Source organism: Macaca fascicularis, chromosome 11 (genome assembly GCF_037993035.2).
Source record: "Macaca fascicularis isolate 582-1 chromosome 11, T2T-MFA8v1.1".
NCBI lineage: Eukaryota > Metazoa > Chordata > Mammalia > Primates > Cercopithecidae > Macaca > Macaca fascicularis.
The window spans coordinates 68,894,678-68,919,852 of NC_088385.1; the positions used below are offsets into that span (position 1 = coordinate 68,894,678).

A 25,175-nucleotide genomic window follows, 5' to 3' on the forward strand; every position below is an offset into this window, starting at 1 on the left:
CTCCATGTAATTGGTTGTTGTGTTTGTTTGTAAAACCTGCATGACTTATGTAATTATATACATATGTTCCCGATCTCATCTGTATTAAATTTTGTTTGTTTGTTTTTCTGGAGGATAACATCCTTTCCACATTTGTTTCAATCTCCTGTATCATCAAATGGTTTGTTTAGCAAGATTCCCAAAATTCATTTGGTTCTTTCTTGTTGTCTACTTGAGATAGGCAGATCTAATACTTTCTCCACAAACAGGATATAGCATTTAACTTCATTTTTATTTCAGAACATGTACTTATTTCCTCTAATCATCAGAAAACTTGGTTTTTCCTTTCACTAGAATTGAATAATTTGAACTTCGCTTATAGTAAATACTTGATTTACAACAATACTTTCACTATGTGTATTGGTTTACATTAAGGCCAACCAAACACCATATTTATTTATTCATTCATTGCTCATTGTTAAAGATTATGTGCCTTGTATTTAATATAGTACTTCTAGGAATTCCTGTTTATTCTCATATTTTAACCTAAATCCCTGAAAAGTAATTTATTTAAGTGTCAGCTTCTCAGCTTCAGTTCAAAGCAGAACTCAAGTAAAACAAGTTGTCTTCTTTAAATACTTCTTATTTTATACATTAAAGGCTGGTTCTCATCATCTTTTCCTTCCAGTTATACTCTATCTACTCTCCATGGTGCTCAAAAGCATGTAACTAAATAACCAACCTTATAATTCTGAAAAATAGAATCATAGTGGATGAGGACCAGAATCATGAATGTTTCTTGTTGCTTATTTAGTTTTCGCTTAAGTTTTTGTCATTAATACCTGCAGTCTATATTCAGGTTTCATTGTTTTTAGAATATATCCTCATGGAAATTCTTTTTTTAAAACATATACACATTTTATTGAAGTTTTCTTTTCAAATTTGAAAATGAGAACATCATTTTTTCAAAGCCAAGAAACAGAGTATATGAAACATCAATTTTGTGCAGATCTTTTTACATTTCTTTCTATGCTCATGTAAAACATGCATGACTTATGTAATTATATACATATGTTCCTGATCTCATCTGTATTAAGTTTTTTTTATTATTATACTTTAAGTTCTGGGGTACATGTGCAGAATGCACAGACTTGTTACATAGACATACGCATGCCATGGTGGTTTGCTGCACCTATCAACCCATCATCTACATTAGGTATTTCTCCTAATGCTATCCCTCCCCTAGCCTCCCACCGCCCAACAGGCTCCAGTGTATGATATTCTCCTCCCTGTGTCGATGTGTTCTCATTGGCCAACTCTCACTTATGAGTGAGAACATGCAGTGTTTGCTTTTCTGTTCCTGTCTTAGTTTGCTGAGAATGATGGTTTCCAGCTTCATCCACGTCTCTGCAAAGGACATGAACTCATCCTTTCTTATGGCTGCATAGTATTCTGTGGTGTATGTGTGCCACATTTTCTTTATCTAGTCTATCATTGATGGGCATTTGGATTGGTTCCAAGACTTTGCTATTGTGAACAGTGCTGCAGTAAACATATGTGTACTTTATAGTAGAATGATTTATAATCCTTTGGGTATATACCCAGTAATAGGATTGCTGGGTCAACTGGTATTTCTGGTTCTAGATCCTGGAGGAATTGCCACACTGCCTTCCACAATGGTTGAAAAGCATTCCTATCTCGCCACATCCTCTCCAGCAGCTGTTGTTTCCTGACTTTTTAATGATCACCATTCTAACTAGCATTAGATGGTATCTCATTGTGATTTTGATTTGCATTTCTCTAATGGCCAGAGATGATGAACTTTTTTTCATGTTTGTTGGCTGCATAAATGTCTTCTTTTGAGACGTGTCTGTTCATATCCTTCACCCACTTTTTAATGGGGTTGTTTGGGGGTTTTTTTGTAAATTTGTTTAAGTTCTTCATACATTCTGGATATTAGCCCTTTGTCAGATGGATTGCAAAAGTTTTCTCCCATTCTGTAGGTTGCCATACTGCCCAAAGTAATTTATAGATTCAATGCTCTCCCCATCAAGCTACCATTGACTTTCTTCACATAATTAGAAAAAACTACTTTAAATTTCATATGGAACCAAAAAAGAGCCCATATAGCCAAGACAATCCTAACCAAAAAGAGCAAAGCTGGAGGCATCATGCTACCTGACTCCAAACTATACTACAAGGCTACAGTAACCAAAACAACATGGTACTGGTACCAACACAGAGATCCAGATTAATGGAACAGAACAGAGGCTTCAGAAATAATGCCACACATCTACAACCATCTGACCTTTGACAAACCTGACAAAAAAAGCAATGGGGAAAGGATTCCCTATTTAATCAATGGTGTTGGGAAAACTGGCTAGCCATAGGCGGAAAACTAAAACTGGACCCCTTCCTGACACCTTATACAAAAATTAACTCAAGATGGTTTAAAGACTTAAACGTAAGACCTACAACCATAAAACCCCTAGAAGAAAACCTAGGCAATACCATCCAGGACATAGGCATGGGCAAAGACCGCACGACTAAAACACAAAAAGAAATGTCAGCAAAAGCCAAAATTGACAAATGGGATCCAATTAAACTAAAGAGTTTCTACACAGCAAAAGAAACTATCATCAGAGTGAACAGGAAATTCTTTATTAGAAAATGATATCACTCCTTCTTCATGATATATTCCCAATATCTTAATTTAGACTATTGTTTTAACCTAGATTTTTATAAAAGTCTCCTGAATTATCTCCCTTCTTCTGTCTTTACTCTGTGAGAAATCTCCCCTCCATGACCTGCTATCTGAGTAAGGCTGTCAGAATGTTCTGACCTATACTTAATGTTCCAAGCACTTCAAATTCACCATATGCCAAATGACCCTCCCTTCCCCTACCCTGCTCAAGTTGCCCCTGCCGCAGGCTCCCTCGATTTGACATTACGACATACTCAGCCAAGCAGGCAACATTAAATCATCTTTGATTCCTCCCTTTTCCTCACCCCATACTTTTCTTCATTCATCCATCCATTAATTAAATAAATACTTAAAGAGCTCTGACTATAGGGCACAGTGTGAGGTATTATTAATTTTGTTCTTTCTGCCATATTTTTCTTCCTCTACCACCTCTTTTCTCCACATGTTAAAATTCTATTCATCCTTCAGGACCCAGTCCAAAAGACATGTGAACTTGCTATGTGAAGCCTTTTCTAATTTCTTCCCACTATCCCCCAATAACTTTTTTTAATGTAACTAAATAATTATTTATTTACACACTGCTATCATGATATTCATTGCAATTTGGTTTGTATTGGAAAGTAATCTATGCCTCCTTTACCAGTTACCACATGATTTACATATTTTTTAGGATCCCATCAAGAAGTTAGAATAGACGTTCAAAGGTCAATTATCAATGTATCCCCCAATTCCAAAAGGTTAGCTTCTATGAAATGTATGTTTGTGAGTCCTTAGAAATTTATATCCTAACCCCCAAGGTAATGATGTTAGAAAGGGGGGGGCCTTTGAGAGGTGATTAGATCACAAGGGTAGAGTCCTCATGGAGGGGATTAGTGCCCTTATAAAAAAGGCCCAGAGGAACTTGTTTGCCCTTTTCACTATGTGAGGACACAGCTAAAAGCCTCATCTATGAACCAGAATGTGAGTGCTCACCAGACAACCAAACCTGCCAGTGTCTCAATCTTGGACTTCTCAGCCTCCATGACTGTGAAAAATAAACTTCTACTGTTTATAAGCTACCCAGCCATGATATTTTGTTATAGCAACCTCATAGGCTAAGAGATTAGCAGAGCACGAAATATTTGGGGAAATATCATACTTAAGAATCTGTGCAAATATGCAGTCACTTGGGAGATGGGAACTGGCAAGATTGGGTCCCTGTCCTGAAAGAAAAGTGATGTGGTAGGTGAAGAACCAAGCAAGGACTCAATCAAAAAGCAAGCCAGCAAGTTCATTTTAAACACTAGACTCTGGGAGGGGACTGAATTTCAGCAGTAACAAGTAAGAAGTCTAATTAGCAGGAATGGACTAGTTCCAACAGTACTTTGACAATATCACGTAATTACTGCTACTTGACTAGTCATAAATGACACTTGTAAACCAGGAACAAGACTGAGGTTGCAAACAAATCAGTGGTCCCAACTCTGGGAAGCTGAGAATGTCATGGCATTGTGCAGCCTCTGAATCTCCTAATCAGAAATACACTCAATTGCATTTAGTAAACATCTGTCTTTGGGTTAAAGGCTAAAAAAATCTATAATGTACCTAGAAATTTCTGAAAAAAAAATTGAACCCTGCATTCCATTGATGGACATTTGAGTTGTTTCCACCTTTAGGGTATTTTAAACAAATTGCTGTGAATGTGGGGGTATAAATATGTCTTCAAGACCCTTCTTCCAATTTTTTGAGGAACTGCCATACTATTTTCCACAGTGGCTGTACCGTTTACTTTCCCATCTACAGGGTACAAGTGTTCCAATTTCTCCTTATCCTCACTGTCCTCGGCGTTTTGTGCTGCTATAAAAAAATATAGCTGAGACTGGATAGTTTATAAAGAACAGACATTTATTTCTCACAGTTCTGGAGGCTAAAAAGTCTAAGATCAAGGCATTCGCAAGTTTGGTTGTTTGGTAAGGGCTGCTCTCCACTTCGAAGATGGCACCCTGCTGCTGCACGTCCCAGAGAAAGGAACACTGGTGGAAAAGCAAGAGGGCTGAGGCTTCGGGGGACCTCTTTTATAAGGGCTCTGATTCCATTCATCAGGGAGGGCCTTTATGGCCTAATCATGTCTTAAAGACCCCATCTCTTAATATCACCACATTGAGCATTAAGTTTAAACATCTGTATTTTGAAGAGGACATATTCAAACCACACCGTTCACCAACACTCATTATATTCTGTTATTGTTGTTTTTATTCTCATGGGTATGAGGTGTTATTAATCATCTTTTAAATCATCCATGTCATCAAGTCTGTGGCTGGGCAAATAGTAATGTTCAATAAATACTTATGCAATTAAATTGAAAAAGAGCTAAGCTCAGCAGCATCTGAAAAAAGCAGATGTGCATTACATGATGTAATTCCATCTCAAGGAGATTGAGTGTTTTGCTCTCGCTTGCAGCTATGCTAATACAAATTCTCTCTTCTTTCTTTCTTATTTTGAGGTATTTCAAACTATGGACACATTTACAACACTGTGGGAGATTTCATGAATAATTGTGAAATTCCTTGTGTTTTGCCAGTCAATGAAATGGTCACTTTTCTATGTGTATATGCTATTGTGTTAAGTAAGTTTATATAAGAGCAGTAGATGTGTAGAATAATATCCATGTTGACCTGGGGCAAAATACATGTATATTACAAACAAATTTTTAATTGCTCTAAATTAAAGGTAAGAAATGCAGAGAGACTGTATCACAGGGGGTTCTGATCTTTGCTTGTGGGTCAGGCTTCAGTGAAGAGGTGACATTTGAGTGCATCTTTTTCCTTGTGCATATTCTTTGACTTGTACTTTTCTGTAACCAGGCAAAAATTAATTCAACCAAGAGATACTGATTAATCACCTGCTAAATGTAAGCACTATGCTAGGCTCGGTGGGGTTGCAGAGAGGAACCTAAAGACTTGGCTTGCTCCCAAAAAATGACAGAGGCTGGGAATCATCCTGGTTCCATAGAGATTCTACAGCAGAGCAAGGTCAAAGTCCTTACATGCAAGAATATAAATGTAATAGGTAAGTTAAAGAGAATCTCATAGCCATTCATCATGCATCTAGTGAAATGATTTGATTCTAAAGAACATGTTACACTCCCATTGTTTGTCCTATCCATTTGTCCATTTGAATAAAACACATCCACATAACACGTGTATTATATCAAAATGCACTGGCAGGCTGGCACTGTTCATTCAATCTATAATAATGCAAGGTGCTGGAAATTGAAGTGAAAGTTGAACTGACTCCTTGAACCATACAAAATAATGTTCAAAGAAGCATCCATTTTTAGAATACCAAATATTTCCGTTCTGAATTTGAAAATCAACCAAGTATAGTGGCAGGAGGACTGATACAGGAAATCAGAAGAAAACAGACTGATAAGTTGAAATTTGTGAAATTCCTGCTTTTGCATAAAATGAATGGGGAAAAATTATAAAGTTGATCTATTCACCATTATCATCCATGCTCCAATAAAGATTAGAGTTAGTCCAGATAGGACAGACACACAAGCGAGGAAGCACATAAGCAGGTTTGCAGTCCCACATTCTGTAATCTTGGCCCAGGCCTGGTAATGTTATGGTGGTCAACCTTTCCTAATGAGTTCTTCTTGTTGGTTCAATGGGTATTCATTATTTAACACACATCACCACATTTTACTATCATTTAAAAACTGGTTGAAAATATGTTCCCTGATCCCTTCTGATATTAGATGCTCTTCTAGATGGCAGTAGAAATGGTGAGATAGTTAGAAAATGAAATTTTAAAAACTTCATTTCTGCTGGTCTGACCTTATTTTCTTTTTCTGTATACAACCTGGTTATTCCTATTTCTGGGCCTTTTGTCATGCTATTTTACCTACATAGCGTATCTTCCATACCACTCTATAAGCACTTCCATTGAAACCCTGTCAGTATTCTCAATCATTCTCCAAGCTGAGAAAAGCCGAACAGCATTTTCTTGGAGTTCCACTAGTACTCTACATATGAATTATAGTATAATAAGCCCAGGCTTCAGGTCCCTACATTGTACTTAAGAATGCACATTAAATATGCTTAATCATTTCAAAGTATTATACAAAAACATGAGACATACACATAAGCCTCAATCTCAGCAACATTGTTTCAAGCCCCACATTCAGCATTTTGGGCTTGTTGTGTTTGTTTGAACACATTCAGGTCTGCTTTGCTTGTCTATATTTTCAGGGGTATTATGATTAAGTAATAACAATAACAATAGTTTCCATTTCTTGACAGCTTACTCTGTTCTAGTCACTGTGCTAATCATTTTTCACACATCATCTTAGTCAATCATTGAAACAATGCTATTCAGTTGAGTTGATATGAGGATTATTATTCCAATCAATCACATTAGGAAACTAATAGAGAAGATAAGTAGAAAGTTGTCCCAGAGTTCATGACTCTATGAACTCTTACTTTGCCACAGACGATATCGTCTCTAATAAAGGTAGAATCAGAGTGTTGGCTTTACAAACATGTAAAACGGACTGATTTCACATTCTTTCTCGGCCTCTCATAAGCTGGGTTATGCTGAAGGCATTTGCTGATCACTTTGAGTCACACTTCTTCACCAATAAAATAATGATTGTGATTATTAAATGCAATAATGTATATGAAATACAAAATAAATGATTATCACACAGGAAACACCGACCAAGTGTTCCATTTTTCCCTTTCAAATACATTGTAAGTTCTTCAAGTCAGAAATATTGTTATGACATTGGAGCACTCTAATGTTACTAGCACAATAACGCCACCATAAGTAATCAATAAATGCTTTATGACTGAACAATAAACATTTATTATGATTACGAAACAAATGTATTCATTTTCTAGCTAATTTTAACGTTAAAAAATTGTTTTAATAATCTACTTTAAAGTTTTTTTCTCCTATCCTTGAAGACTATTATTCATTAGTGAGACTCTGTAAAGAAGACGAAAAAGCAACACTTGAACACAGGCTAAGTCTGGAGACATATTAAATAACTAAAAAGAATCCTGACTCAGCTTCTGACCATTAAACGATTTTAAAATATTAGACTATTTTTAAAATATAGGGCCTGAAAAAATAAAAATACAGGACTTCGTCTGAGTACCTAAATCTTATTTGCCTCATTGTGTAAGAGGGCAATGCATAAGAGGTATGCATCCATTAAATATCTCTAATGAAAGACCTACTAGTACTGAGTAAAAAATAAATGACAACATATATCTGATCTCCAGTGAACTATAGTCTAATAGAGAAAACATGTGTGACACATGTTATAAATACATTTTTTAAAGTATGAAAATAATGATATAATAATACAAAGGAAAGAGATATTCACTAAGATTGAAGGATCATAGAACTCAATACACATTTGAACTCGGCCTTGTAGAAGAGTACAAATTCACAAGGCAAAGATGACGACAAAAGAATATTCCACACAGAGGAAACTGTAAGAATAAAGGCAGAGATATGCAAAAAAGAAAGTTGCAACATTTTTGGAGAATGTCAAGAGATCTAATGTGGCTAAAGCAAAAGGCAAATTAAGCTACATAGTCAGAGAAAGGATGAGAAAGGAAATATGGTATAAGAGGCCTAGACTCAAAGCAGAAGTTTGGACCCTGTCATTTCAACTCTGAGAATATTTTTACCCTGCCACTTTGACCCAGTTGTATACCAAATTCATGTCTTCATTCTTTAAAATATATAAATTGAATAAAATATTCTTGTTATTTATTCCTGACACTAAGCATAAAAAATAACTAAGAAATCAAAAAATTAATTAGCTAATTGATAATGGAGATTACTGGTAGACATTATCAAATCAGAATACAACAGATAATGGCTAAAATTGCACAGGGTAAAATTTGTTAACAAAGATCTAATTTTCTTAGTAAAATTCATATCTGATTTTTTTTGGTTCCCCAAATATTGGACTTGTTAGAAATAATGGCCACAAAAGAAAAAATACCATGTTGGAAGTTATAATTGTTAAATATGTTAAGAATAAAACTGGCTGTAAAGGATAAATAAGATTTAAATAAACAAAGCAGAGATAACATATCTGGGATATAAGAAATGAATCATTTTGGCCAAAAGAATTTTTTTCTTCAGAAGTTATAATGTTAAGAATTAAATGGCACATCAAACCCCAATTTGGAAGGTTTTTACAACAGTCAAAGGAGTTTGGTAATAACATAAACTATGTTCTTCTGCCAGAAAATGACATAACAGAAGAACCATTTTTAGATAATTGACTAGTTAACAAACATGCATTAAAGACCAAGAAATAATCATCGAGAAGTAATTATAGAAACAAGAGTCACCAGTTTAAAAGCTAGTGCAAGAATCATCATGGACACCTAGACTAGAATGGTCACATAGACAGTGGTAAAGAAAAATTTGAAAAGCATTTTAAGAAATGAAAAAAAAAACTGATCCTCAAAGATTAATTCTATACAGAAAAAGAACCTAGAAGGCTAAAGAATACTTCTTCTGGACTATCTGTATTTCATGAATTTAAAACAGGAGAGGGTAATCCATAATGTCTTATGACTCATTAGTTCTAAACAATGAAGACTGAGAAAAAAGTTATGAGATAGAGCAAAAGATCATTATTGAACTTAGAAGAAATGGAAGGAAGCTGGGAGGGTATGGAAAGCAGGGAAGAATAAGAAGTGAGTGGAAATCAAAGACACAGAGACAATGGATATAGAATGCTCATTTGAAAATCACACAAGAAACGGTGACGAAGGAAGACTTCTTGGAAAGAAAATGGAAATGTTATCTGGGTCTTGAATAATAGAAATAAGACAGGCAGAGAGAAAGTGGTAAATTATACAATACTCTTGAATCCACACAAAGTCTTGTTATTGCTCTTATGGTAAGAGAACTTAATAGAGAAACAGAAGTTATATTCAATAATGATCCAGGTAGCCGGGCTAGGCATCAGTACTACCTATAGAAAAGGAAAAGTTGAGAAGGGAAGATCCCAAATTAGTTTCCTTAGGAGATACAACCAAGTGGTGATAACTTCACTCTCTCGACCTTTCCAAAGTTGTATGAGCCCTAAGCCCTTGCATTAAAATCTTCACATCTGGAATTCACAAAGTGAGTTCTGTTTTCTTGGCCAAACCCTGACTGATGATATACATGGTATAGAGGAATTAGGACTGGGTAACTTAAGAAGGCTAGAAATGGGGAAATGACTGAGTAAATAACTGGGCAGAATGAAGAATCTATACTGGAAAGAGAACCACAAGTAGCATGACTTTTTTAAAAGATCAAATAACTTGTACCTATGGACAAACTGGCCATTGGAAATGATGATTATTGGCAACAGTAAGTCGTCTGGGGGAAAGAGACGGGGCAATGGGATGATCCACTAAGGGAAAAGAAGCATACAAAAGATATCTCAGGAAAAGTGAGAGGTAACATCAAACTGGGGTCAAGCGGATTACGGATAGTTCGAACCGATGATTAGAAAGCAGAACACTCATTTTGCACCACAAAAACTGGTGATCTAAATTGAGTAACTCATACTTCAGAAATGATTTTCCCACCTACCTACATACCCTATCCAAATGCTAGTACCAGAAAAATAGAACACTTACTATATTAGCACCCGAGAAAAAGATATTCCTGTGAATTATACAAAAGAACAGTATGTTTTTCCTTTTCAAACACATAACTCCCATTAAAGTAAATGCATGTTTTTATATACCTGTCAAAAATAGATTATAGGCACTCTCAGTAAAGGTCATTTGGGTCTATTTCTTCTACCCAGGAGTATACCTGTGAATGCAAATTAAAAGTGCACTGTACAAATGTTGTAAGATAAGAGCTCCAAGTGCCCTTAATCCTCTCATTTATACAATGTGAACAGTCCTGCTGAAAAAAGCATTTCATATCATATTTTAATCAAGTACGTATCCCCCAAGGATGACTACATGTTGCAAACATATGTAAGTTCTGATTTCCTTGGAAAATATTATTTAGATTATTTTTTAATTATAGATTAACACAGTAGTTCCCAAATTTGTCTTCACATTATTAGTAGAATCAAGTGGGATCTTTTAAGAATTTCAAATCCCAAGATATCGCCCAGAACAATTACATCTTAATCTCCTAGGGTGAGGCAAAGACCTTGTTATTTTTTTGAAGCTCCCCAGGTGAGTCCAACATCCATATAAGCTGGAAACCACTGTGTTAAGATAGGATTCCTTAAAGGAAACCTGATTAGCCTTTGAGAGCAGCAGGTCTGACTTAGCTACATATCAGAACCACCTGGGAAGTTCTAAAAATCCCCAGACCTTGGCTACACCCAAATTGTAATCCTTGGGGAAGTGAGAAGGGAGCCAACCACTGTTGTTCTTTAAAGTTCCAAAATGCAGCCAAGTTTGAGAACCAGTGCTTTAAGCCAGAAAATGGTTTGTAATACTTATTAAAACCATTAGATGTCTGGAAAAATAACTTCATTGATGCAATAAAAATTCTTATTAAAACTCTCCAAACAAAGAAGGAACAAGAATGTGTATTATGTTATGTAAAGTGTGTATTATGTTATGTAAAGTGTGTATTATGTATGTGTATTATGTTAAGCAGACCAGCTATTTTGTTAACTACAATATTGAAAATTAGGACAGAGACAGAACAAGCCTAAGCAAGACAAAAAGAAGAAATATAACCTGTTGTCATTTAGAGAGGTATAATTGAATCTTTCAATCTCTATATAATATATTCCTGTTCTATTCATCACTTTTGCCGAATGTATAAGTTTAAGAAAATTTAAAGAGAAAGAATTTTACTGATAGAAAAGGTTTTCCAAATACTCAAAATATGTAGATTAAATGATGGAATAATTTTGAAGCAAGAAAAGGTCATCTCTTATCCCTAATTCCAATTCTAATCAGTAGTTTCTGGCCACTCTTCGGTCCTGTTGAAAATTAGCTCAGCATGAATAAAGTGTATATTATGTTTCAAATGCAACAGAAGGGGTGGTTGAATTAAGATGATTTGATGCTATAACTTTTAAGTGTTTATTAAATGTTCACTTTCATGTAAATATATTTCAGTGGAAGGTTTAAGTATCATTTAAAACAGATTTTATAAAGTATAATTAGATGTCTGTCAGATGGGAAGACAAATTAAAAGTGCAATTCACACTGTTGCAGCAGCAGTGCCACCAGGAGCAGCTGAGCTTTTGTACAATGCTCAAGGCATAATGTAATCCAGTCTCCGCAGCACACGTGATTATAGACTCGTAGGGATACTACTATTTAAATTATTAATCAATGCAGTTTCCTTTGGTAGAAAAACCTGTGTGCTACACAAAGGAGGGGGAAGAATAAGGTCTTTTTCAACTTTTGTTAATTGACTGCCTGGTAAAAAGCCTCTTACATCTCAATCTCCTAGGGTGAGTTCATCGAAGTATCAGCTAGGCATGCCCTGCCAATTGACAGTATATGACAAAGCTAGTGGGAAACATCCATTTAGCCAATTACTTTGGGAGGATTTAGTAGTTGTTACAACTGGTAATCTCTGGGTAGAAGCCAGATGAACCAACAGATTTTTTTTACACTGTGTATATCTAAGGTGCACAAAGTGATGTTTTCATACACATATACATAGTGAAATTATTGCTACAGTCCAGCTAATTAACATATAATCATCTTACATAGTTACTTTTCATGTTAAGAGCACATTAAGTCTACTCTTAGCAAATTTCAAGTATACAATACAATATTATTAACTAATATGTAGTCTTCATGCTATACATTTGATATCTAGACATACTCATCTGATATAAGATATAACTGCAACTTTGTACCCTTTGACCTACCTTTCTCCATTCCACTTCTTCCCTTACCTCCACCCAACCTCTGGTAACTACCATTCTACTCTCTGTATGTATTCTACTTTTTTTAGATTCCATATATACATGAAATCATGCAGTATTTTACTTTCTGTGTTCTGTATCTGGCTTATTTCAGTAACCTGTCTTTCAGGGTCACCCATTTTGTCACAAATAACAGGATATCCTTTCTAAGGCTCAATAATACGTGTGTGTGTGTGTGTGTGTGAGTGTGTGTGTGTGTGTGTATCCCAATTTCTTTCTTTACTCATCTGTTGACAGACACTTAGGTTGTTTCCATAGCTTGGCTATTGTGAATAATGCTGCAATTAACATTTCTAAATTATCCCCACAGCTTTTAATGCAGAGGTAGGTGCAATTCTAGCTATTGTAAACTTACCCAAAACATCAACGGGGACCCAATTGATGATTATTCCCTTTGAGGTTGTTGGTTAAGGGTACAAACTTGTAGTTAAAAGACAAATAAGTTCTGGAAACCTAATGTACAGCATGGTGACTACAGTTAATAATAATGTATTATACACTTGAAATTTAGCAACAGAGTAGATCTCAAGTGTTCTCATAACCACAAAAAAGCAGAGAGGAGGAGGGACCCTAGGTGAGGTGATTGATATATTAATTAGCTTGATTGTGGTAATCATTTCACAACGTATACATATATCAAAACATCACATGGTACACCTTAAATACATACAATTTTTATTTGTCCATCATACCTCAATAAAGCTGGAATGAAAAAATAAAGGGAATCCACTTTACCAAATGGTATAATTGCGTAACTAACCTAAATCTTAGGCAAACCTTTAACAAAATCACTTTTCTTCCTTCATCAGCTGGAAAGAATCACTAATAGATGAAAAATCAAAAATGATATGTTTTGCCTTTTCATTTTCTTCACTGAGCCTCTATTGGACTCATTAATTGCCCAATCAAAAGGCAATATACTTAATTGTCATAAGACACTCCTACCAACATGATAGAACCTGCCACCAATGCAGTCTAAGGTTTTGTTCTCCTTTCATTAAATGTATCTATTATTAGTTGTTAAACAATGTATTTTGGTATTTCTGGATTTCACAATTCATACATGACTGGAAAAATAAAAATCATAAAATACAATTTTATAAAGAACTCTCCTAACAAATAAAAGCAAACACACACAAATCATCTAAATAGGCATTTACTTTGAATCCGATCAGCAAATGTTTATTATAATCCAAATTTTCTTTTTCATTTATTATACTTTAAGTTCTGGGGTACATGTGCACAACGTGCAGGTTTGTTTCATATGTATACCTGTGCCATGTTGGTGTGCTGCACCCGTTAACTCATTTACATTAGGTATATCTCCTAATGCTATCCCTCCCCGCACCCCACAACAGGCCCCGGTGTGTGATGTTCCCTACCCTGTGTCCAAGTGTTCTCATTGTTCAATTCCCACCTGTGAGTGAGAACATGCAGTGTCTGGTTTTCTGTCCTTGTGATAGTTTGCTGAGAATGATGGTTTCCAGCTTCGTCCATGTCACTGCAAAGGACATGAACTCATCCTTTTTATGGCTGCATAGTATTCCATGGTGTATATGTGCCACATTTTCTTAATCCAGTCTATCATTGATGGACATTTGTGTTGGTTCCAAGTCTTTGCTATTGTGAATAGTGCCGCAATAAACATACATGAGCATGTGTCTTTATAGCAGCATGATTTATAATCCTTTGGGTATATACCCAGTAATGGGCTAGCTGGGTCAAATGGTATTTCTAGTTCTAGATCCTTGAAGAGAAGATGGGGTCATTTAAAAACCTTTCAATGCACAAAACATTTTGCAGCATTTCATATGAATTTGCATTACAAACTACATATACTTTAATCCCAAATGAAAGACTCAAGTATGCTTTTCGACCTAAGCCTCATTAAATGGTAGATGTGATCAGCCTTTCAATTTTCCTCTTAGCAAGATCTTTGGATAAAATATATTGTCTCCAAATTTTAAAATGGTTCCAATTTGCTAGTATTAAATAAGCACTTTTAAAATTAATTATCTCCTTTCCTGATAGTCTATGCTTTTCACATCCACACTAGAAATATTATAAAGTGCTCCAGCAAAATATGAAACAAAGATACCTTATTGTTTGACTTTCCTATTTGACCTTGTTTGCCAAGTATACACTGAATGTCATGGCTTCCATTGCTAAATTCAGACAATGAATGTGCTACTGTCAGAAAGCCCATTTGACTGAAACCTCTTCTTTTGTGAAATTCATTCTGTAACCCTATACCTGGTCTCTATAAAGAATAAAATTGTATTTGTATGTCTTATAGTTGGTAGACAAGCGAAGTAAAATTGCTACTCTTTTTAAAAGCCTAGCTTTCTCTTGTTTGCTTTCATTTAATTCTACAAGTCTTTGTAGCTTCCTACAGTATGAAACCATTCTCTCACTTTGTCTTTCTCAACCATAAGATAAATCAATGCAAAACAGCCACTTTTGTGAACATCAGTCTTTCTTTCAGCCAGGCTCTCACAATGCAAGCACAGTGGTGCCCTCATCTTCTAATCAGTTTTCAGATATCGTTTGATTGTGAAGGGGAGGTAATAGGAAATAAAGAGGAAAGAAAGAAAATCATTCCACTGATTTCAGTAGATTAGGGTTTTGCCTTCTTTTAGATTAAGAATTCCTTTTATAAAAATAATGAAAACATTCCTACAATAGTGACCATGATGAAGATGCTCAGAAGTAGCATTGCCCAGGTTTCGCTTAGCAATGAATATTTAATGAGCTACATGACTCTGTGCAAGTTACTTAACTTCTCTGTGCCACATTTTTCCATGTAAAATAATATTGCCCCTCTCAATAGGAGACTGTGTGGATTAAAAAGAGATAATGTATACAAAACACTAAATCCACCTGAGTAATTGCTCAAAAAAATCAATTCTTACGTTAAAAGCAGAATTTAATGAAATTTCCAAAAGGCCTAACATCCTATATAAATATCTTCTAAAATAAATTTGGTGAATTTGATATTCTTATAAGACTTCACCATATATCTCAGACCCTATATTTCAAAATATGACAAATTAATGTTATAATATTTTATAACAAATACTCTAATAATAATTTTCAAAATGAAAATGTATTTTAAAGTTTAAAGAGAAGAACAGTTCCTACATGAGAAAGAAAGGAAGATTGACATACACCTACATCAGACAGAAGTACCATGGGGGATGAAGAAGAAACAGCCCCAAAGTCTCCACACATGCCCACACACATTAGAAATGGATTTCCTCTTGGTTCTCAGTGGTGCTCAGCATTGAAGATAACTTGGATTCACCTGAAAGCATTTGAGTCCGTCTGGATAAAATGCAGATTTCAGGGCCTTAACAAAGACCTACTGAATTAGAACCCCTGGAGAAGCAGGAGGCAAGAAATTGACATTTGACAAGAAGCCCCTCCCAGGCTCAAAGTCCCACCAGTGATGCCAGTAGCTCATGTACCATACTTCAAGAAATTGCAAGAATTGAAGTCCCAATTGAGCAGTAGCTATGATGGCCAGTTCTTGCCAATGTTGCCTACGTTTGCATTGTTTTTCAAAGTAGACATACATGGAGTGATCAATCTGTCTTTAATTAACACTTGTGACTGTCTCCCAATCAGAAAACCCAAGAGCCTAGTTCTCCAGTAACCAGGAAACTGTGTGAAATTCATTTTCACGGAATAATATGCATGGCTTCTTCAGTGCTAAACTATAATAGGTTATAATGGGAAACTAAATGACATTTGCCATTTTTCTGCAGATAATGTCATGTTATTCTCTTTTGCTATCCAATAATAGCCATTAAAATAAATTCTGGTCAAACAAACTCCCCCAAATACTAGAGTCACTTTGTGATTGTGCACTACATTGTCTAATTACCCTGCCACTGCATAGCACTTTCCACATAATTAGATAAATAGTAATTATCCTTTGAGGAGCCAATAACTCAGTGGAATTGGGGAATGGTAAAGTGAATCACTGCCTTACTGGGTAAGTATGGAAAAGCATCTTCAATGAAGGTTTTAAAATCAGGCCACTGAAGCACATCTCAAAGGCTATGTGTTTTATATTATATCACATGAATAAAAATGGAACAAATAGAAAAAGGTTAGTGAAATGGCAGTTCATCTACTGCAACATCATTTCAGAAATTAAAGCTGGCAGCATAAGTTCATCCTTTTCCAGGGTATAGGAAGAGTGAGAAAGGAGTGAGGTAAAGTATATTCTAGCAATCCACTGAAGTACTGCCTAGAAAATGTCCTAAATTGGACAAATAATCATCAGACTTGAAAAAGGAAGGTGAGTAAGTAGGAAATTAAGAAAAGAAAGGAACAGAGAAAATAAGAGGAAATAAATAAGAAAAGAAAAACCAATCTTAAAGAGAAACAACACTGCTGCCACAAAGTAGGAGCATGGCACCACCCCCTCCCCCATGGCAGCTCAATCACCACAGTAAAGATGCCTAGAAAGAGACCAGTTAATGAAAGATGCAGATATGGCAAACGAGACTGGAAAGGAAGCCTCTACAAAAGAAGTTTCATGGAAATAAATAAGAAAAATTAACCACCCTCTTTGCCCATCTCCCACCCCATATCTCATAAGCAAGCTTTACCAACGCTGTGTCTCATAAAAGTATACTTTAAAATATACTTTAAATGTCACACAGACTAGAAACATTATTGCTAATGCTTATTCAGAAAATTATTTTCTTTTACATAAATTACCTTTAAAATATATTTTATGTTTATGAACTGTTTAGAATAACTCCAGATACTTTGCCCCCATAGAAATGTATCCCTTGCCATGCAAGCCTGGTTCCACATACACAAATCAATAAACAAAACCCATCACATAAACAGAACCAACGACAAAAACCACATGATTATCTCAATAGATGCAACAGCCCTTCATCCTAAAAACTCTCAATAAACTAGGTATTGATGGAATGTATCTCAAAATAATAAGAGCTATTTATGACTAACCCACAGCCAATATCACACTGAATAGGCAAAAACTGGAAGTATACCCCTTGAAAACCAGCACAAGACAAGGATGCTCTCTCTCACCACTCCTATTCAACATCGTATTGGAAGTTCTGGCCAGGACAATTAGGCAAGAGAAAGAAAGAAAGGGTATTCAATTAGGAAATGAAGAAGTCAAATTGTCCCTGTTTGCAGATGACATGATTGTATATTTAGAAAAACCCATCGTCTCAGCCCAAAATCTTAAGCTGACAAGCAACTTCAACAAAGTCTCAGGGTATGAAACCAATGTGCAAAAATCACAAGCATTCCTATACACCATTAACAAACAGAGAGCCAAATCATGAGTGAACTCCCATTCACAATTGCTTCAAAGAGAATAAAATACCTAGGAATCCAACTTACAAGGGATGTGAAGGACCTCTTCAAGGAGAACTACAAACCACTGCTCAATGAAACAAAAGAGGACACAAACAAATGGAATAATATCCCATGCTCATGGATAGCAAGAATCAATATCGTGAAAATGGCCATACTGCCCAAGGTAATTTACAGATTCAATGCCATCCCCATCAAGCTACCAATGATTTTCTTCACAGAATTGGAAAAAACTGCTTTAAAGTTCATGTGGAAACAAAAAGAAGCCTGCATTGCCAAGACAATCCTAACCAAAAAGAACAAAGCTGGGGGCATCACACTACCTGACTTCAAACTATACTACAAGGCTACAGTAACCAAAAGAGCATGTTATTGGTACCAAAACAGAGATATAGAACAATGCAACAGAACAGAGGCCTCAGAAATAACACCACACATCTAAAATCATCTGGTCTTTGACAAACTTGACAAAAACAAGAAATGGGGAAAGGATTCCCCATTTAATAAATGGTGCTGGGAAAGCTGGCTAGCCATATGTATAAAGCTGAAACTGCATCCCTTCCTTGTACCTTATACAAAAATTAATTCAAGATGGATTAAAGACTTAAATGATAGACGTAAAACCATAAGAACCCTAGAAGAAAACCTAGGCATGGGCAAGGACTTCATGACTGAAACCAAAAGCAATGGCAACAAAAGCCAAAATAGACAAATGGGATCTACTTAAACTAAAGAGCTTCTGCATGGTAAAAAAAAAAAAAAAAAAAAAAAAAACCTACCATCAGAGTGAACAGGCAACCTACAGAATGGGAGAAAATTTTTGCCATCTACCCATCTGAGAAAGAGCTAATATCTAGAATCTACAAAGATCTCAAACAAATTTACAAGTAAAAACAATCCCATCAAAAAGTGGGCAAAAGATATAAACAGACACTTCTCAAAAGAAGACATTTATGCAGCCAAGAGACACATGAAAAAAATGCTCATCACTGGCCATCAGAGAAATGCAAATCAAAACCACAATGAGATACCATCTCACACCAATTAGAATGGCAATCATTAAAAGTCAGGAAACAACAGATGCTGGAGAGGATGTGGAGAAATAGGAACGCTTTTACACTGTTGGTGGGAGTGTAAATTAGTTCAACCATTGTGGAAGAGATGTGGCAATTCCTCAAGGATCTAGAACTAGAATTACCATATGACCCAGCAATCCCATTACTGGTATATACCCAAAGGATTATAAATCATGCTAGTATAAAGACACATGCACACATATGTTTATTGTGGCACTATTCACAATAGCAAAGACTTGGAACCAACACAAATGTCCATCAATGATAGACCAGATTAAGAAAATGTGGCACATATACACCATGGAATACTATGCAGCCATAAAAAGGATGAGTTCATGTCCTTTGCAGTGACATGGACGAAGCTGGAAACCATCATTCTCAGCAAATTATCACAGGACAGAAAACCAAAGACCGCATGTTCTCACTCACAGGTGGGAATTGAACAATGTTCTCACTCATAGGTGGGAATTGAATCACTTGGATACAGGGTGGGGAACATCACACACCAGAGCCTGTCATGGGGTGGGGGGCTGGGGGAGGGATAGCATTAGGAGAAATACCTAATGTAAACGATGAGTTGATGGGTGCAGCAAACCAACATGGCACATGTATGCCTATGTATCAAACCTGCACGTTGTGCACATGTACCCTAGAACTTAAAGTATAATTTTAAAAAAGAAGAATAAGAAAAGAAATGTATCCCTGGCCAGCTGCAGTGGCTCACGTCTGTAATCCTAACACTTTGGGAGGCCAAGGTGGCTGGATCACCTGAGGTCAGGAGTTCGAGATGAGCCTGGCCAACATGGTGAAACCCCATCTCTACTAAAAATACAAAAATTAGCTGGGCGTGGTGGTGCATGCTTATAATCCCAGCTACCTGGGGGACTGAGGCAGGAGAATTGCTGGAACCCTAGAGGTGTAGGCTATAGTGAGCCGAGGCCACAACATTGCACTCCAGCCTGGGTGAGAGAGTGAGAAAGCGAGAAACGAAGGAAGTGAGGGAGGGAGGGAGGGAAGAGAGGGAAGAGAGGAAAGAGAGGGAAGGGAGGGAGGGAGAGAGGGAAGAGAGTGAAGGGAGGGAGGGAGGGAAGGAAGGAAGGAAGGAAGGAAGGAAGGAAGGAAGGACGGACGGACGGACGGACGGAAGGAAGGAAGGAAGGAAAAAAAATTGTATCCTGGAATTACAATATAAGGAAATCAAAAAAGGTTATTTGATTTCTAAATAATAGATCTGTGCATGACTTTCTTTTGTCTTTTGAAACTCCAGGTACAAGGAGGTGAGTTAACCACATTCCTTTGTTCATAATGAATTGTAATCGTTGTAAAGTCCCCCCTTTGTTTTAGTTTAATTTCCAATTTATTCCTAATGTCCTCTCATCCCTCAGGCCCCCTTTTCTAACTTGCTTGTTATGTGCATTATAAAATGCCCATATATTTATAAAAATAGTAAGTTCATACAAATGTATAAATGTAATTTATAGAAGTAGTATTAGATGATGCATCCTGTTTCTTTTTAATTTTTTTAACTCATACCATGTTCCTAATACCTATCCAGGTTCTTAATGTGTATCCATGTTGCTCTGTTCATATCCAGCTTGTTGCTTTTAAGTGCCCCATGTTAAACACGGATCTTTCACATTTTAATTCCTCAGTCCCCTCAGTATTGAGATATATATATCCTTTAGTTCTCAAGTACCACTCCCAGCAACAACAAAATATATGGATAAGAGAGAAAGATCATCCTCAAACATATTCATTTACCTTTGTGAGAATTTTCTGTAGGGTATACCTATGCTTGAGATGAGTAGTCATGAAACATATGTTAACTTCATTTCACTAAGCGCTACCAGATTGCCTTCCAGAATGACTGTATTCCTACCAGCAAGGGGAAGGCAAAAAAAAAAAAAAAAGTTATTTTTTTTAAAAACTTCTGACCCAAATGCTTTTCATATATTTAAGAGTTCTTTAATTTCCTTCTTCATCCCATGGACCCACACTCTATTCAAATTTAGTTTTTTGTTTTATTTTTTAAAGGGTTTATTTCAGAAAGCACAAGGTCAACAGCTGCTATGTAATTTGGGCATAGTAGGAAATAAAACATGCTATGGTTTAAAAAGATTCAGCAATGAAATAGACTATTTGGAAGCTAAAACGCTATACAGTGCTGGAATATGACATATTTTCTATGGAACATCCTATTTTCCTTTACAATACCCTACATCTCCATAAATCCACTCTCCAATTTTATACTCATAGGATTCAAAATCATATCCTTGGGCAAAAACAGCAGTACCGTTTAGAGTACCAGTGACTCTCAGAATGAAATATTTTCTGCTATTATCACCAAACAATATAAACCAGGAAGGGGTAGAATTCTAGGTCCCAGGTCCCTGGGATTTTGTTTGTTTGTTTGTTTTGTTTTGTTTTGGGACACAGTCTCAATCTGTCACCAGGCTGGAGTGCCGTAGTGCAATCTCAGCTCACTGCAACCTCTGCCTCCCTGGTTCTAGCAATTCTCCTGCCTCAGCCTCCCAAGTAGCTGGGACTAAAGGCACGTGCTACCACACCCAGCTAGTTTTTTGTATTTTTAGTAGAGATGGGGTTTCACTATGTTGGCCAGGATGGTCTCAATCTCTTGAACTCATGATCCACCCACCTTGCCCTCCCAAAGTCCCTGGGATTATTAATCAGTGCTCTATAAATCATTCTGGAACTCCAGCACTTTAAGAATCAGAGAAGTTGGTACAATTTCCTTCTCAGAGCTGAAAATGAGCTTAATAGCCACTATTAGACAGATAAAGCTAATGGTCTCAAGTCCTAATACTAACACCTCTATGACTTCAGGTTTACTCATTGTCCTTTGTACTTATTATAATTACTGTTCTGTGACTACACCAAGCATCCCAGAGTCTCCTGCTAGTCGGTCTTCCCTGAACTATCACCATAGATCACATTGCTCATTCTCTCACCTCATCCCTGGCCTTGCTCAAATATCAATGTAACAGATAGCCCTCTCCTACCACCCTCTGTAATGCTGTGCCTGACACATTGATATAAACATGCACTCATTTTACCAACAATCTGTATCCTCTAACACTGCTATATTATCCTTCATAACACCACGTATATCTTCCCACTAAAGTGTAAACACACTAAAAGCAAGGATTTTGTTATTGTATTCATTGAGCAGTATGTAGAATAGTGCCTAACACAAAGAAGGCATTCAAATATTTGTAGAACAAAAAAATTTAGATTGTGATAGACGCTGAAGATCCAATAACAAGAGAGCCCAGTCCCTGCCCCCATGGGGCTTACATTCATGTGGGGATACAGATGATTAAGCTGTAGAATGTGCAGGAGAACTCCGGTCTTCTCATTCATGTAGCTCTTTCCACCCTGCCATGCTGAACACTGTGCAAAAGATAGGGCTTGATTATTTATTAACAGCTAAGGGAACACATTAGTGAACAGAGGACTACAAAGGCTGAGTAAGTTGCCTTTTTCCATCACATATCTTGAAATCCTTTCTAGTCTTTTTCCAGAGACCCATTCAGATTAGAAACTGCAAAAGAAGAGGTAGCCATGAGGACTCTTTAAAGACTTGTATTATTCTAAAGAACATTTTCCATTATGTTTTTTGTACATGGGATATTATTTAGATTTTTTAAAAAATCATCACAGTAGTAATGTAATCAATGTGCATAAATTTCCACATGAACATACCCTCATGTACAGTTTAACAGTGGGTACAAGAATGGACAGCTGGAAATGTTTCAGTGGTTATGTAACTTGTCCTTAGTAAGTCATGATGCTTATTTCCCAACAATGCAAGTAATATCTACCAAGTCTTGTTAGAATTGTGATAGTGTTCTATTTGCAAACAAGTTAGAAAATAAAGCTTCTGTTCCTATGCTTTCGAATAGAAATAAACATCCTATTTTTATTGTATACCAGACTCTCTTTGACTAAACTTGAAGAAAGTGAAAGGAACTACAGTTTTAAATACTGTCCTAGAATTTAATTGAGAGAGAGGGAGAGGGTAAAAGTTGCTTTGAATGTGAAGTTGAGCTGATAATACAATTTACTTTGTAGAAGCCACATTCCATTTCTATTGACAGACTATGATATCTGACATAAGAGAAGTCCAAAGAACCAATTCCTGCACTGAGAGCTTAGGGACTCATACACCAAGATTAAAGGAAACGTTGGACTTATTCTGAGTTACTTAATATGGCCTAAAGATTTTTGAAAAAAGGAACACAAAAATATGTTGTGAATAATTTTCACTGGAAGTATATTTTGTCCTGTTTATACTTTCACTCATGGGAGCCATAAAGGACAAACGATTAAACAGCAGAGTCTTCTCATCTTAACCATTTGAGGAGAGAAAGGCAATAAAGATTGGTTTATAACATACAGTCTATTATTATGTAATAATATTGAATCATTACAGGAATGCTATATAGTTATTAGGGAGTAATTTTTCAAGTCTCAGTGGAAATTATCTCTAGTGAGAAGTCAAATTCTCAAGTTTCTGATATTTACTTGTGAGTCACAAGTCTCCCCTGTTCGATATTAACATATTAGATTGAAAGCACAAAAATTCATTTAAAAATAAAAGAAATAAGTCAGCAGCTCCCTGTACTTCAGAAGTTCTCCCAATTTCTCTAACTTGCTGATAACATCTTTCTCTTTCTCTTTGTTGCTCCTGTTTTGGAATGAGGGCAAAGGATCAAATTACATTTTTTCCAGTGAATTACAATTTTCAGCACAACCAAATGAGATTGCTTTTTCTTTTGAAGATTAAGAAGTCGTGTTACGATATGTAAAATGATTTTCTGATTACTATATTTAGATGTGAAATACATATCTACATGTCACCTGGTTATGCTTCATTTTTTAATGGGGCATGCATTGGTAATCATAGCTCTGGACTACTCAGATATTCACCAGGCTCCACAGCTGCCTCAGCCCACAACCATCGCCCTTGGATACCGTGGTGCTCATAGTATACAATAGCTTCCTTTGGTGACCTTGAAATAAACAGTACATGCTAAGTAGCTCTGTGCCCCACTATTGTTTGTATTATGTTCAGTGTATTTGCTAAGTAGAAAGAGTGACAGAATCTAGACAAACAATCTAAGTTCTTTTTTTTTTTTTTTTTTTTTGGTCTCATTCACTCACTCACTCACCCAGGCTGGAGTTCAATGGCATGATCTCGGCTCACTGCAGCCTCTGCCTCCCAGGTTCAAGCGATTCTCCTGCCTCAGCCTCCTGAGTCGCTGGGATTACAGGCATGCACCACCACACCCAGCTAATTTTTGTATTTTTAGTAGAGACAGGGTTTTGCCATGCTGGCCAGGCTGGTCTCAAACTCCTGACCTCAAGTGGTCTGCCTGCCTCAGCCTCCCAAAGTGCCAGTATTACAGGCATGCACCACCACACCCAAATAATTTTTATATTTTTAGTAGAGATGGGATTTCGCTATGTTGACCAGGCTGGTCTCAAACTCCTGGCCTCAAGTAATCCACTCATCTTGGCCTCCCAAAGTGCTGGGATTACAGGCATAAGCCACCACATCCAGCCCAAACAATCTAAGTTCTAAGAAAAAGTCTATCATTTACTGGCCATGAGACTTGGTTAAAAAAAAAAAAAAAAAAATCACTGAAACTGTTCAATAATCAAACTCACCCTGCCCTTCTAACAGGATTAATTGCATCAAGTTGCAACAAAAGGTACTATATGGAATTTTAAAAGAGTGTGTGTGTGTGTGTACATATTTTGTTTTATATGCTTGAAAACTAAAATAATTCAAATTTGCAATATTTACATAAGAACATAGCATTATATAAATAGGCCTTGACAGAAGCAAACTGGGGAGAAGATAAGCAGACCGTCTATGTCCGAGGCTCACATTCTTCAGTGCTGATGCTGCCATCTGCTAGTTATTCTCTTGGTCAAGTAAATGGACTTCAGCTGGCTCACATCTTGGGTAATTGTTTTAAATAGACCATATAAATTATTTCTTTTCATCTTATGTAGTTGATTCGCTCCTCCAAATATAAAAAGGTCACTAAAATAAAAAATGTTCTCTAGTTTTAAGCATCCAGTGTTGTAT

General features: G+C 36.3%; 1 protein-coding gene across 5 annotated transcripts in view; it reads right to left on the bottom strand.

Moving 5' to 3' along the window:
• TAFA2 (TAFA chemokine like family member 2) overlaps positions 1-25,175 on the bottom strand; it is a 510,015-nt gene that overhangs the window by 272,670 nt on the left and 212,170 nt on the right. The window contains exon 2 of one of the 5 annotated variants that reach the window (XM_045365538.3): positions 10,440-10,510. The exons of the other annotated variants lie outside the window; for them this stretch is intronic. The gene's annotated coding sequence lies outside the window, so the exon portion shown is untranslated. The remainder of the gene's footprint in view (positions 1-10,439; positions 10,511-25,175) is intronic. 5 annotated transcript variants of the gene reach the window in all.